A 15,088-nucleotide genomic window follows, 5' to 3' on the forward strand; every position below is an offset into this window, starting at 1 on the left:
ATTATTTGTCTTAAAAAAATAAATACCAAATGCCAATTTCATCAATATATTGTGTAGCAAATATGATCAAGGAATTAAGCAAACATAATCGAATATAAAATACATCAATATATTTGATCAATACAAAACTCCTATACCTGCCATATAAAATGAATATTTTTTTTAACAGATCAAAATTATGACATCTAAATTGAAAAATTCCAAAAAAAATTCAGATCATATTATTATGTTCCTAACGCTTTTTTTTAATTCTTGGAATTAAATAAGCAAAACCGTTTCTATTTACAAACCGATAACATTTCAAAACATCTCGCTATGACTGTCTTTTGAAAATTTTAAATCAAAATTTAATCCACAAATTTACAGGCTTCCTCTTCTTAAACTCGCTTCTCCTAATTCAACATACTTTCTTCTAGGTTCAATCTTTGCCCACAGAAAATTATCTTTTATCTAAATAAAATATTTGCAATCAAATGCTACTTACAACTCTTCAAATCTAGTGCCATCTCAAAAAGACATCGACAGCCTCGCCTCAGATAATTTGTTGTATATAATAAAAAAAACTTACAATTTATTTGAAAATATTTGCTTTACACCATTTGACAGTTACCACAAAAACTTAACGACGTTTCCCTCTTTTGAAAACACCTCCATATCTTGTATCGAACTCCTGTGTTACATTTTTCAAAATCCCTACTCGGTTTTAGCTCCTACCCATTCCTCAAAATCTTCTCCTTGATCAATCAAAACAGTTCAAGAAACTACATATCCTGCTTATCCTCCTTTTATCTATGTCCTAAATAATTTATGCATAGAAAATATCTACCGGTTTTTCGGGACACAAAACCTATATTATCCTAGCCAATTTGGAATAACCCACATCGACATATTGTTTTCACTAATGGAAAAACAATTTACTCACCTTCTCATTTCTAAACAATTTATGTAAATCTATGACTAATAATCCTGCTACATACTTATCTCTAGGTATAATCGCTTACAAATAAATTTTAATATTATAAAGAACCCCGAAACCGTATTTTAATTTTCACAGTTCATTGTTCCGTAAATTTTTTATATCTTACATTTTGTTTTTTCAAAGGATATTTTAAGGGATTCAATAAGAAAAATCAGTTGGGATAACTTCACCCAAACCGAGACCAAAAAGCCAAAATTAATTAAAGTCGAGCTGGACGGTTGTTGTAAAAATGCCATTCATAGGATAGTCCGTTCAATTTTCTTTTAACAAACAAATACCAACTTTGGATAAAGTTTTACAAGCTATTAACGATGATCCTGATTTGGTCACGATAAGTAGAACCAAACTTTGGAAAGTTTTACATGAAATAAACTTCAAATACGAAGAGGCAAATAGTCAATGCTTATCGAATTCCAAGAAATTGTCTGTTGGAGACGAAAGTAGCTACGAAAAATAAAAAAACATATGCTAGAAATCAGAAATATTTATTATTTAGGTGAAAAGCGAATTAATGAAGGTCATGCTGTAGAAACAGTTGGGAAAGATAATGAACAACCAACCGGTAAGGGTCGACCACTCATAGTTACCTATATTCAGGGCCGTTCCTGGCGGGTATGCAATGGCCCCGCACGCAGGCGCTAAATTTTAGGGGCGCCAAATATTTGGTTACCATTACAAAAATATTCTCACTTTTAAACCAAAAAAAGTCAGTGTTCAGTATTTCCCCGGTAAGCGCTAAAACAATCACTTCATCCGATTGCTATTCTGTATTATAATACTAAAATTACTAATTAAATTGCCACCCTACAATTTTATTAGTGTCAGCACACGACGCGCCATCTAATGCCGCTCGCCGCGTTTGAGTAAAGAATATACTATTGATAAAGAGCAACAAAAATATTATGAAATTGAAAAACAGCGATGGCGTGGAATCATTAAAAGAATGATTTGTATTGTGCAGTATTTACCTGGCCAAAATTTAGCTTTTAGGGGTGATAGTACGAATCTTTATGAGACTAATAACGGCAATTTTTTTAAATTAGTTGAAATCATTGCTAAATTCGATCCAATTATGATGGAACCCCTGAGCAATATTCGAAGGTCTAAAGGGTTGTGCCGAAATATGACTCATTACCTGAGCAATCACTTCCAAAATGAATTAATTCATTTATTGTCAAGAAATATTTAGAAAGAAATTCTGAGTTGCCTCAGAACAGCAAAATATTACTTAATTATATTAAATGAATCTCCAGATGCTAGCCATGTTGAGCAGCTGACGGTCATAATTCGCTTCGTTTATTGTTCTCCATATAAAGTCGAAATTAGAGAACACTTTCTGGGTTTTTTCAAAATTTTAAATACTAGAGGAGAAGGGCTCTTCAATTTTTTAAAAGAAGAAATATTATCAAAATTTGGAATAAACCTTGATGACATGAGAGGTCAGGGTTACGACAATGGGGCAAATATGTCTGGCAAGCATGTGGGACTTCAAGCTCAAATTCTAAAAATTAATCCCAGAGTAATGTTTTTGCCTTGTTCAGCTCACACTTTTAATTTAAGTGTCAACGATGCAGCTAAAATTTCATATGAGACTAGTTTTTTTTTCAATTATTCAGGAGTTGTTCAATTTTTTTTCTGCTTCACCCTACAGATGGGACATTTTGAAAAGGAATGTACCAAACTCAACTTTAAAATCAGAAAGTGAAACACGATGGGAAAGCAGAGTCAAAGCCATTCGCCCTCTTAGGTTTCAATTCCTCGAAATTTGTAAAAGTTTACATGATTTGGTGGAAGATAATTCAAGAGATATGAACACGAAACATTCAGCAAGGTCACTATTAGACAAAATTAAAACGTTCAAATTCATTTTTTCTATTATAATTTGGCATGATGTGTTAACAAAAGTTAATATAGTAAGTGAAATGGTCCAGAATCCAAATACAACTTTAAATGAATGCCATACAGAAATAAAACATCTTATTATTTATTTCACTGAAAAAAGGTCAGACAAACATTTCGAGATTTTAAGGAATGAGGCTGTAGCAGAAGCAGAAAAAAGTGATGTAGAGCAAACATTTCCATTATTAAGACAAAGAAAGACGAAGCTTCAATTTTCGTATGAAGGTACAGATGAAACAGTATTCGATCCAAAACAAAAATTTAAGATCAGTTTTTATTTTCAAATTTTGGACACAACAATTCAATCCCTACAAAGACGCTTTGGGGTAATAGATAAGTGCCACGATTTATTTGGATTTTTGGGTAATTTTCAAAATCTAGATTCTGATGTATGTAATTAAAAGATCATGTATGGATTTGGATTTAGCTTTACAAATTCAACATGAAGGAAACGTATGCAAAGATATTGATGGTCTTGATTTGCATAATGAAATTCTGTCATATAAAGTTCTTAACCCAATCACAGACTCTAGCAAAATTTCGGATTCGCCCATAGATATTTTAAATTATATAACAAAGAAAAATTTACAATCCTTGTTTCCAAATCTATTTATAGCCTTGAGAATACTCCTGACCCTTCCAATTTCGGTGGCATCTGGCGAAAGAAGTTTTTCAAAGCTAAAGCTCATAAAAAATTATTTAAGAACGTCAATGTGCCAAGAAAATCTATCAGATTTGGCAGTCATTTCAATTGAAAATAAAATTTGTGAAGCCATTGATCACAATGAAATGATAAATGAGCTTGCATCTGTGAAAGCACTACGTATCATGTTGTAATTCCAATATTTGTTATTTAATTATTTTTCACTTGGTATATATGTATTATTTAATAAAGTTTTTTTGCATTGAGAGTATCTCCTTTCCGTTATCTCCTTTCCGTTATTGTTTTATGTTATATTACAGAATGCCTTATTAATTTGCGAATTGAGTGTTTTCTTTCTTACTGTTAACTTACATAATAATATTGTTTTAAAATGACATTTTTTCTTCATTTAATTTTGAAAATAAAACCTTTTTTCAAACATGGTTCGTTTTATTTTTCTTTTTACATTCATATCGTATTTTCAATCATATCAGAAGAACATGTTATGATATAGGTATCTTAAAAACATAATATGGGGGCGCACAAAAAATCCTGCACGCAGGCGCTCACTACCCTAGGAACGGGCCTGCCTATATTGGTAGTGTAAATGGATTTCTCGCGGAGGGTTTACTTTTATTTGAATTGAAATTAAAGAATATTTCGAACAAATAATTGCATGCATAGCTAAACATTCAATTATTGTGATGGACAATGCAAGTTACCACTCCAGATTAGTTAAACGTTTACTGACAATGCAATTCTAGATCGTTAATGTGTTTAATAGTTATTTAAAATAATAAATTCATGTCATTTCTATATTGCTAACTTGACGGTGTTGGACGAAATAAATAATAAAGGCGGTACTAATAATATCATCCCATCAGGAGTACTGTACTATTATTCTAATTCGTTAGGGTACAGACAGTGGAACTGGTTTGGTACTAATTGATTTTTAAGTATTTCCTTTTCGATTTGATTTGACACACTTTGTACACACTTTGTAAAAAAGGTACAGCCTTATGATTCACCAAGATTTTATTGGAGGTGAACATTTTGTAGGTTTGAACCGTACATTTTTTGTAATAGTTGAATTTATATAGTAGTAATTTCTTGACAGGAGTAACACGTTATTTTTAATTTTTAATATTACTTGTCATTTTTAGTTTTAATTTGTGAACGTTGGATAAGAATAAGTGGTAGAGTACAAATATATACAAGAACATATTATATTAAGACATTCATCATGATTTTTTAACAAAAAGCCTTTCAAGTCTGCTTCTGATAATTTTTTTAAGACAATTGCCATATATCTTACATTTCTTTACAAAACACGAAAAAAGCAATCGGCTATAGCAACATTTGCAATATAATTTGGCGTACATCCATAGCTTAAGAGGTGTTAATTGTAATCACGTGGCATTATTCCTATCGGTCAAGTTATCTTCGGATAAATTGAAAATTTTATTTGATTATAGGAACAAACTGCAACAAACTGGGATCATGATCATATTATATTATTGATTATATTATTATAGTAGTTTCATTCGCGGTACGAAATCGTACCTACGCATGCGTAGTGTAAAAATGAGCATTCGCGGTGATTAAGTTCTCTACTGAGAGGGACTGCTAGTCCGGAATAAGAATTTCAAAATACTTAAAAACATGTTTATATTATATTCTCTGCTCTGAGCTTTAAATAGATAAACAGCCAATTCGTTAGCGCTGATGCCTATAACTATTTACTCTTCGTTCTTTGTAATATTGTTTAAGTTTAGAAGTTTTTTTATTTATTATTTAATTAATATTTCATCTTTAATGGTTTACAAAATAAATATTTGTATTTATATTTATTTATATATATTTCATATGATTTTGTAAGCAATTTAATATTTTTATTAACACTTTTTGTATTAATTTCCTATTTTTACGATTTTTTTTTCCATTTTGACGTGACAACGTCTTAAATTAGGTTGTGGCTCGGAGTCATTTAAGAAAAAGTGTAACGCCCGCTCACGTCTGTTACGATGAGTCACCGAACGAGAGAGAGGCCCGCCGGACCGGCGAATGCCTTGCGTCTCTCTCCAACTGAAACATGATCGGTCCGCTGCGCGCGCAGCACTAGAGAATTAGGCGCGTTGAATCGGTGCGTGCAATTCTTATTTTCATTCAATTCCTTGTTCCTATTGTGCAATTTAATAATATTCATATCAATAAATATTCTACCGAGAAAAAGACGTTGTCACGTAAAATCTTCGCCCGTAAAACCGACTTTACAGGCAACCGATTTTTTTAAAGTTTTTTTTGCGTTTGTTTAGTTTCCGAAACGTTAATTACAAGAAAAGCCTTTTTTGATTGTTTTGACTAAGTCCAAAAAAAATTGCAAAAACGGAAAAAAACGTTTTCCCGTTTTCTGTAATTTTTCTGGTTGATTTTGTTATTCCACCTAAATATGGCATCTTTGCCATCACCCACTTAGCTACTGATGGTCCTGGTTGGAAATATAAAAATTTATTCAAATCTATAAAACAAACATAATCATAAGATAGAGAACAACCTTTACGTATCAAGCTGGAACTAAGCCATTTTATAGGACATAAATGTATCCAAAAATTAAAATATTATTTACAAAAAAAGCTCTTCGACAAATCAGGCTAGGCTGTAAAAGGTTGTTCGAAATTAGTTCGCAGTGTAAATCAATCCTAAATTGATCCTAAACGCGTCCATTACTCGTACCGCAACCGAAACTATTGTCAGCAGAATATAGCCTATGATAATTTCTCTTGCGGAGGGCGGCAATTCATGTGAGATAGTATATGAAGAAGTATAACTATAAACTGTAGCTGCTAGTTTTCTTTCCCTCCAGGAAATAAACATATCAGACGATATTTATGAAGGCATTAACATTGTGTTAGTGTCTCGCTTTACGTATTGAATCTTGACAAAGGCAATGATTACCTGTCGAAACCGTGATTTAAATGGATTAAATGGAAATACATATATATATATATATATATATATATATATATATATATATATATATATATATATATATATATTGTTATGATCTGCTTTATGATGTCTTATTATTGATTAAGACTAATTTAATTAATCCAATTATTTAATTAATTAGTTCACTAATTTATGCAGAGTCATACAATTCAATTACTATTAAAAATTCTCAGGGTGCCTTTTTAATTTTACTTTAATCAGTTTACTTTATATATATCTCTTCTAGTGGGTTCAGTATCTCCTAGTTGCTCAGAATCGGGATAAAACAGGAAACGGAATTAACATTAAAACAACATAAATATGCACACAAATCATTATTTATTTCTATAAGCAATACGGTGAATGTTAATAAATAACTTTTTGTGGACAATTATCTTTCCCAACAAACTCCTATACTCTAAATTTAATTTTAATTAACAAACTATCTATTGATCTGCTTTATAATAATATCTATTAAAAAATTTACCATATAAAAAATATAATTTATTCACAAAAAAAATAACTTATTAAAACTTGGAATCTTAGTTCGTATGCTTATATTTGATTTTATCTTTAGAATGTCTTAAAGTTTTCTTTCATTCAAATTATTTGACTGACCTTTATTTTTTGTACACCAATGATGTCTCCTCTCGATTAAATCACAGTTCCTTCCTTGATTGATTATGTCCGGCTACCATAAAATCTTTCCCGTTCTCAGCATCGCTCCAAAACCGCATACCAGCAAACTACTCCTCCGAAAACACAAGCCCAAGCCTCTTTTGACCGGTACTCTTTATTCACAAATTCTCCTTTCTTTCTCAATTAGATCTCGTGGACTATGCAGACTCAAAAGAGTTATTAATCTTCTCGTTTTTGATCTGCTCTCAGCTTCCACCTTTTTCACTAACAAACGAAAAACACTCCTACTCCGATTCACTACACGAAAAAACACGTCTTCTCTTCTGGTCTGCCGGTAACATAATAAATCTTTTCAATCTCCCCAGACAACCTTCTCAAACTCTCTCATCCCCCATCATTCCTTTTTAACCAATCATAAGCATTCATCTTTTCCACTAATTTTCGATTCAGAAAATTTCCAACATAATATTTAAAACAAATAAACTAATTTCACTCAAATTACTTTTCAGAAACCATTAACAATTTTGCCTTTTTCAACCGAAATAAGCTTCCAAATTCTTGTTATCTCATATCTAAATCTAATTCTTATTTACTTTCGAAAAATGTCCACCGCAAAATACAATTACAAAGTTTATTCCTTAAATATATAATTACACGAATTCCATTGTCCTTTCACTATTCACTTAGTCCTTCAAGGAAAAACTAGTCCGTCACGAAAACAATGTCTTTTCTTATTATTACGATTACAAATAAGTACAGGGTTGTATTTTAACTTATATGCCCGCGGTATATTAAAATAATAAAAAAAACTCTTTATTCTATTTCTGATCGATAAACTGATCCATAACAATATATATATATATATATATATATATATATATATATATATATATATATATATATATATATATATATATATATATATATATATATATATATATATATATATATATAAATTGTTATGATGTGTTTTTTTGTTTGAATGATGAGCAATGAGTATTTTTAATAATATATATAGGGTTTTTATCGCGGTTCTCAAAGAATTAGCTTGTAAGTACTTTTTTAAATTATCTTTATTATAACTATTATGAAACACACATATATATCTAACCTAGTCAATGTAAATTTAAAATAAACTATCTTTAAATTGATGTTCTTATAAAACTAATTAAATTCTATAGACAATGTTAAATTTAAACAAACTATCTTCAAAATTGAAATTGTTATGACATTAACTAAATTATATTAACAAAATTTTGTACCTTTCTTTCACTGAATGCCTAAATGAACTGTTTTCCACTATATATATATTCTAATCACCACTGAAAGTCTTCGTACTTCGGTTATCCTTGTTTTTGTGAAATTTCTTTTTTCAATTATCAGCTTCTACCAATTTAAGATATATTTTTCTTCACCAGCATTTATATACCACCAACCAAACCAGCAAACAGCATTTATATTTATTCTTCTTTTCAATATACCAATATCCAATTATTATAAGTTGATTTATACTAATCTCCAACCATAATATAATTTAATTTCTTCCAATATACCTTTTTTATCTTCAATAATTATTTGTGTATAATTATAAATGTGCATTAAATATATGCATAATTTTAATCTTCATTTAACTCACTATATTAAACAATTTGACTATTTGTACCTGATTCTCTGACTCCAAATAATCTTTCATATTCTTACTAAACTTTTCTGACTGACTTCTTGAAAATTCTGAACAATTTACTTCACTAAATGTGTCTAATAACTTTCATAATAAACTGGCCTGACTTCTGACTAAAAAACTTCCAAAAACTTCTGAACAATTGACTTCACTAAGTAAATGTATCTATCTTCTAACTAACTTTCATGATAAAACTGCTAAAAACTGCCATAAACTGCCATCTTGAATCCAAATCACGGGTATTTATATCTTTTGGACATTCTAGAACCATCTCGTAAGATATCATGTTCCAATTTGTTCTATTTCATACTTGTATGAATTTTCTGGAACAAACCATTTCGCAAACATGGCCATCTCCGGAGATCCAGAGAATTCCATTCTTTTCTATTAATAATTTTGTTTACATTTAGGCTTTTCAGATCAGAATATATAATTAAATTAGTAACTTAACATTCTAATTTAATAAAATACACATTTCAAACAATATATTATTATAACCCACTTTATATTTGTAAATATTCTTAAACGTCACTTCAGAGTATAAATATCTGTCAATCTCCGAGAGTATTTTTGGTTGCCTAAGCACATGGCTCACTTATATATATTTACAATATTAAAATACAACTTTTTACAATTATTATGCTAATTTATTAAAAATGCCCTCACATAAATATATTTTTATTAAATTCTCTAGTATATAACTTATTTAAAACAACCAAATATCTAATATTATGTAGTATATAACTTATAAATTATTTTCTATAAACCCCAATCGTCACAATACCCCAAAAATAATATTTAAAATAAATAATTTACTTATTATTTTTTTAAATATTAATTTTCTCATACCTTATTAAATTTAATAAATTAATAATTCAATTTTTTTTTTATTTAAAATGTGTTAAATACATCCCTGTTCGCTGTCTATATCAAAGCAGAGAACAACGGAGCACAGTTCGGCTATTCTATGGTCAAACTGTCATGTCAAATGGAACAATGGATGCGATATCAGAGAATAAAATATAACCTTAATTAAAAATATAATCTATATTGTGTTCTGTTTATTTATAGACAAAATCTAGGAATTATTTCCATTCAAAATAACTTTCATCAATATAAATTGGTAAGTTTTACACTTTTTATAAAGACATTTACACAATCAATTCTGTATCTAACCCCAAATTATGATTTTTAGGGTACCAAACAATTTACATATGTACAAAATTCAACAAGTATGATGTCAAATTTATTCACAACAAAGGAATCTACCATCTATCTATGAAATGGATCTATCAGTAAGTTTTTTTTTTTTTGAAATTCTTTTCTTTGTTTAGTTGACATATTGGGCATTGGGTAGTAATTTCTTTTGCTATACTTATGTCATTCTTTGCAAAATAAGTGTCCCTAAATAGCATCCATAGCTTTCTTGAACCAATATGCATATAATTGTTATGTAAATTTTTCAATATTTTCTTTGCTAAAGTTCTAGTTATTACATATACTTCTATGCCATTTATTATTTTATAATATACTCCATCTTTCCTAAGGACTTTTTGTTTTTCACTCAAATTGATCTGATCTCTTATAATTTCTTCTTTAGAATATAATCCAGTACTTTCTACTAATTGATTTAATCCAACTTTTATTGTTCGCTGCACTTTTTGTGATGTATTTTCTAACCTTGATAAAGCATCTGCCACTATATTGGATTTTCCAGAAATGTATTTGATTTCAAAGCAGTATTCACTAAGTATTAGACTCCACCGATGTATTCTACTGTTTCCATATTTGTTATTTAATATAGACGTTAAAGCTTGGTGATCTGTTTCTATAGTAAATTCATTACCCAACAAATAAAATCTTAATTTTGTGACACAGTGTATTATACTTGCTAGTTCTAATTCTGAAACTGAGTAACCCTTTTCATGTGGCTTTGTTATTCTTGAAATGAATTGTATTGGGTATTCGACCCCATCATGTATTTGTAATAATACCCCTGATAATCTCTCTATTGATGCATCTGTTCTTAATATGAATGGCTGTGTATAGTCAGGATAGTATATTTTCAAATTTGACAGAAAAATGTTTTTAATTTCTTGGAATGCTAGTTCTCTTCTCTGATCCCATCTCCATTTTACACCTTTTCTCAGTAGTTCAAGTAATGGAATTTCTTTTATACTTAGATCTGGTATCATCCTTTTATAATAATTAATTATTCCAATAAATCCTCTTAAAGTTCTTAAATTGTGTGGTGTTTTATATTCCTGAATGACTTGTGTCCGTTCTGGGTCCATTTCGATTCCCTTAGTGTTAAGTTTATAACCTAGATATATGACTTCTTTTTGAAAAAATGTACATTTTTCTTGATTTATTTTTAGTCCAACTTTGTCTAATCTATTTATTATAATTTTTAGGTGTTTCTCATGATCTTCAGCCGTTTTAGAAAAAATTAATATATCATCAATGTAGTGAATTACAAAATGTTCATATTGATCCAAAATATCATGAAGACATCTACATAGAGCACTGCAAGATGATTGAAGTCCAAATGGTACTACTTTGAATTGATATACTACTCCATCTATCTGAAATCCTGTATACTGTCTACTTTTTCTTTCTAGAGGTATTAACCAGAAACTATGCTGTAAATCGATTTTAGTGAAAAATGACATTCCTGTAATTCTTCCTAATATTCCATCTATACTCATTGGTGCTTCAAATTGCTTTTCAGTAATCTTGTTAATATTCCTTGCATCCAAACATAACCTGATTTCACCTGATCTTTTTCGTACTACTACTATGGGGTTAATAAAACGTGAGTCTGCCTTCTCAATGATCCCATCTTCTAACATATTATTAATTGTTTTGTTTACTTCTTCTCTGTATTTATATGGTATTGGGTATGATTTTGTTTTAAAATCTTTTTCCTCCTTAACTCTTATACTATGGATATAATTCTGTGCAATTCTATTTTCTTTATTGACAAGTCCCTTGTGTTGCTGCAATATGGAAATGACTATTGATTTATATTCTTCAGGGCAATTTAAAACTTTCATCATATCTTCTTCTTTACAAATAACATTATTCTTCATTATGTACTCATTATTCCTTGCTTCCAATTTTACGCACTCCGCCTCGTAGGCATCCATCTGCTTAAAATTTCCATTCCTTAAATATTCACTACAATAATTATTCTTTACATTCTTTTGGAACATTTCCCTATCATCAAAATACATTTCTTCTTCATAAACATCATTATTTTCTTTTAATAATATCCTATCAACTCTTATTCCTTCTTCCACCTCATCTTTCTGCATAAATTCAATTATTTGCCCTTCCAAAGTTACCATTTTTTCTTCAAAATCTATCTTTACTTTCTTCTTTTCCAATTCATCATTTCCCATTAATATATCAACACATAAATCCTTGACAATAAATCCTTGCATATTAATTTCTTTATTAAGAATATTAATTTTAAAATTGGCTAGTTTATCAATTTCACCCAACTTCTTATTATTTGCACCAATAATTTTAATTTTTGGAATCTTTATTATATCTGATAGTTTTAATGTATTAAAAATAAAATTCTCCGAGACTAATGTACTTTCTGAACCAGTATCTATCATAATTTTAATCATTTTATTTTTGGCCAAAGCATTTATATAAATTAAATTAATAGAGTCAATAATTTTATCTTCATCTAGAGAAATAAATTCAGAAGGTTTTTCATAATAGCAATGGCCTAACTTGTAATTCAGAAAGTTTACTGCACAAAATTTTGATTATTAGAATTGTCAGATTGTATCTGACCACTTGGATCTGATGTCCTATGTCTTTCCCTACTATGACTTCTACTCACATTTTCCTGCCTTGTACTACTTCGTTCCCTGTCTTCGCAGCTTCTATTCCTTCGAACACAATTTACCTGTCTATTATAGTTAGGTCGCTCTGTATTTCTTCTATTGTTAAAATCTTGTTTATTATTATTAGTACTGTTATTAAAATGTTGTCTATTATAACTAGTATTGTTATTAAAATTCTGTCTATTTTGATTACTATTATTATTATTAAAATTTTGTAAACTATCAACATATCTATAATTATTATATGATTGTCTATATTGTTGATTATCATTTCTATTATATTGAAAGTTACTATTGTTTTTTCTGTTATTATTATTACTTGTCATATTGCCTCTTTGTATTCTTTGAATAAAATTAATAAAACTATCTATTGTTTGAATATTTTGTACAGTTACGGTTTGCACAACATCAGCATCAAAATGTCTAGATACATTTAAGACTGTTTCATCCTCTCTAAGTGGTGGTTCTAAATATTTTGCAACTGTTATCAATTTCAATGCATAATCTACCATATTTGATTTTAAATTTTGATTATATTTTCCAAAATATAGAATTTCTCTAAACTTGGCTTGCTCTAATTCACCCCAATAATAATTTAAAAATTTATTTTCAAATGTTTGAAAATTATCTAAATCATTCTCAATACTAGCAAACCAAGTTGCTGCATTGTCATTTAATGTCATTCTAATATAATCTTTAATATCATTAATATTATTCACAAATCTTAATTTATGTTTTAAACTATTTATGTATACTCTAGGATGCAAATTTTTTATATTACCAGAGAATTTAATCCCAGTCTCATTTGTTAAATTTAAGTAAGGTCTCCCTATGTCTCTCATTTGTGAAATATCATCTATTCTCTGTTCCACATTTCTTATTTGATTACTATTTATTTGGATATTTTGTTGTATATCGTCTAATTTTTCTTCTGTGTTTCTCCTGTCTTCGTTAATTTTTACTTCTAAGTTACATTTCTGTAACTCTATTTTCTGTTCTATATCTATTTTATTATCTTGAATAATCCTCTTTACTTCTGTCCTCTCATTGTCTATCCTTTTCTTGTAGTCATTCCGTATACTTTTTATTTCATTTGCTACTTTTTTCTCTGCAGCTTCAAGTTTTTTATCCATTTGTTTTTCCATTTGTTTTACAATTTTATTATTATTATCTTCTATTTTCTTTTCTAATTTTCTATAATTCTCTTCCAATTTCTGTTCCATTTTTTTCATGTCTTCTTTGACTTCTTGTGAATTCTGTTCCATTTTTTGTTCTATTTTTTTCATGTCTTCTTTGACTTCTTTTGAATTCTCTTCCAATTTTTTTATGTCTTCTTTGACTTCTTTTGAATTCTCTTCCAATTTTTTTATGTCTTCTTTGATTTCTTTTGAATTCTCTTCTATTGTCTTGTTCATCTGCATCATTAATGACATCAAAGCTGCCATATTGACATTTTCCTCTCTTTCTGGATTCATTTCTGCAGTATCTTGTGGAACTTGAACTAAACTCTCCTCTTGTATAGGTTGTGTTTCTACTTCCACATCTTCTTCATTCTTTTTGCTTCTTGTACCTTTCTTTCCTTGAGACATTTTGAGACTTTACTTGTTCAAATATAATTAATAATAAAATCTATTATTTTTCCTTTCTACTGATAATTAATTTAATTATATGAGAGCACTTATCTTCCCAAACTAATTCTTTTAAATAGAGAGCCACCGCGTTGGGTGCCAAATTGTTATGATGTGTTTTTTTTTTGTTTGAATGATGAGCAATGAGTATTTTTAATAATATAATATATAGGGTTTTTATCGCGGTTCTCAAAGAATTAGCTTGTAAGTACTTTTTTAAATTATCTTTATTATAACTATTATGAAACACACATATATATCTAACCTAGTCAATGTAAATTTAAAATAAACTATCTTTAAATTGATGTTCTTATAAAACTAATTAAATTCTATAGACAATGTTAAATTTAAACAAACTATCTTCAAAATTGAAATTGTTATGACATTAACTAAATTATATTAACAAAATTTTGTACCTTTCTTTCACTGAATGCCTAAATGAACTGTTTTCCACTATATATATATTCTAATCACCACTGAAAGTCTTCGTACTTCGGTTATCCTTGTTTTTGTGAAATTTCTTTTTTCAATTATCAGCTTCTACCAATTTAAGATATATTTTTCTTCACCAGCATTTATATACCACCAACCAAACCAGCAAACAGCATTTATATTTATTCTTCTTTTCAATATACCAATATCCAATTATTATAAGTTGATTTATACTAATCTCCAACCATAATATAATTTAATTTCTTCCAATATACCTTTTTTATCTTCAATAATTATTTGTGTATAATTATAAATGTGCATTAAATATATGCATAA

Source organism: Diabrotica undecimpunctata, chromosome 2, assembly GCF_040954645.1.
Source record: "Diabrotica undecimpunctata isolate CICGRU chromosome 2, icDiaUnde3, whole genome shotgun sequence".
NCBI lineage: Eukaryota > Metazoa > Arthropoda > Insecta > Coleoptera > Chrysomelidae > Diabrotica > Diabrotica undecimpunctata.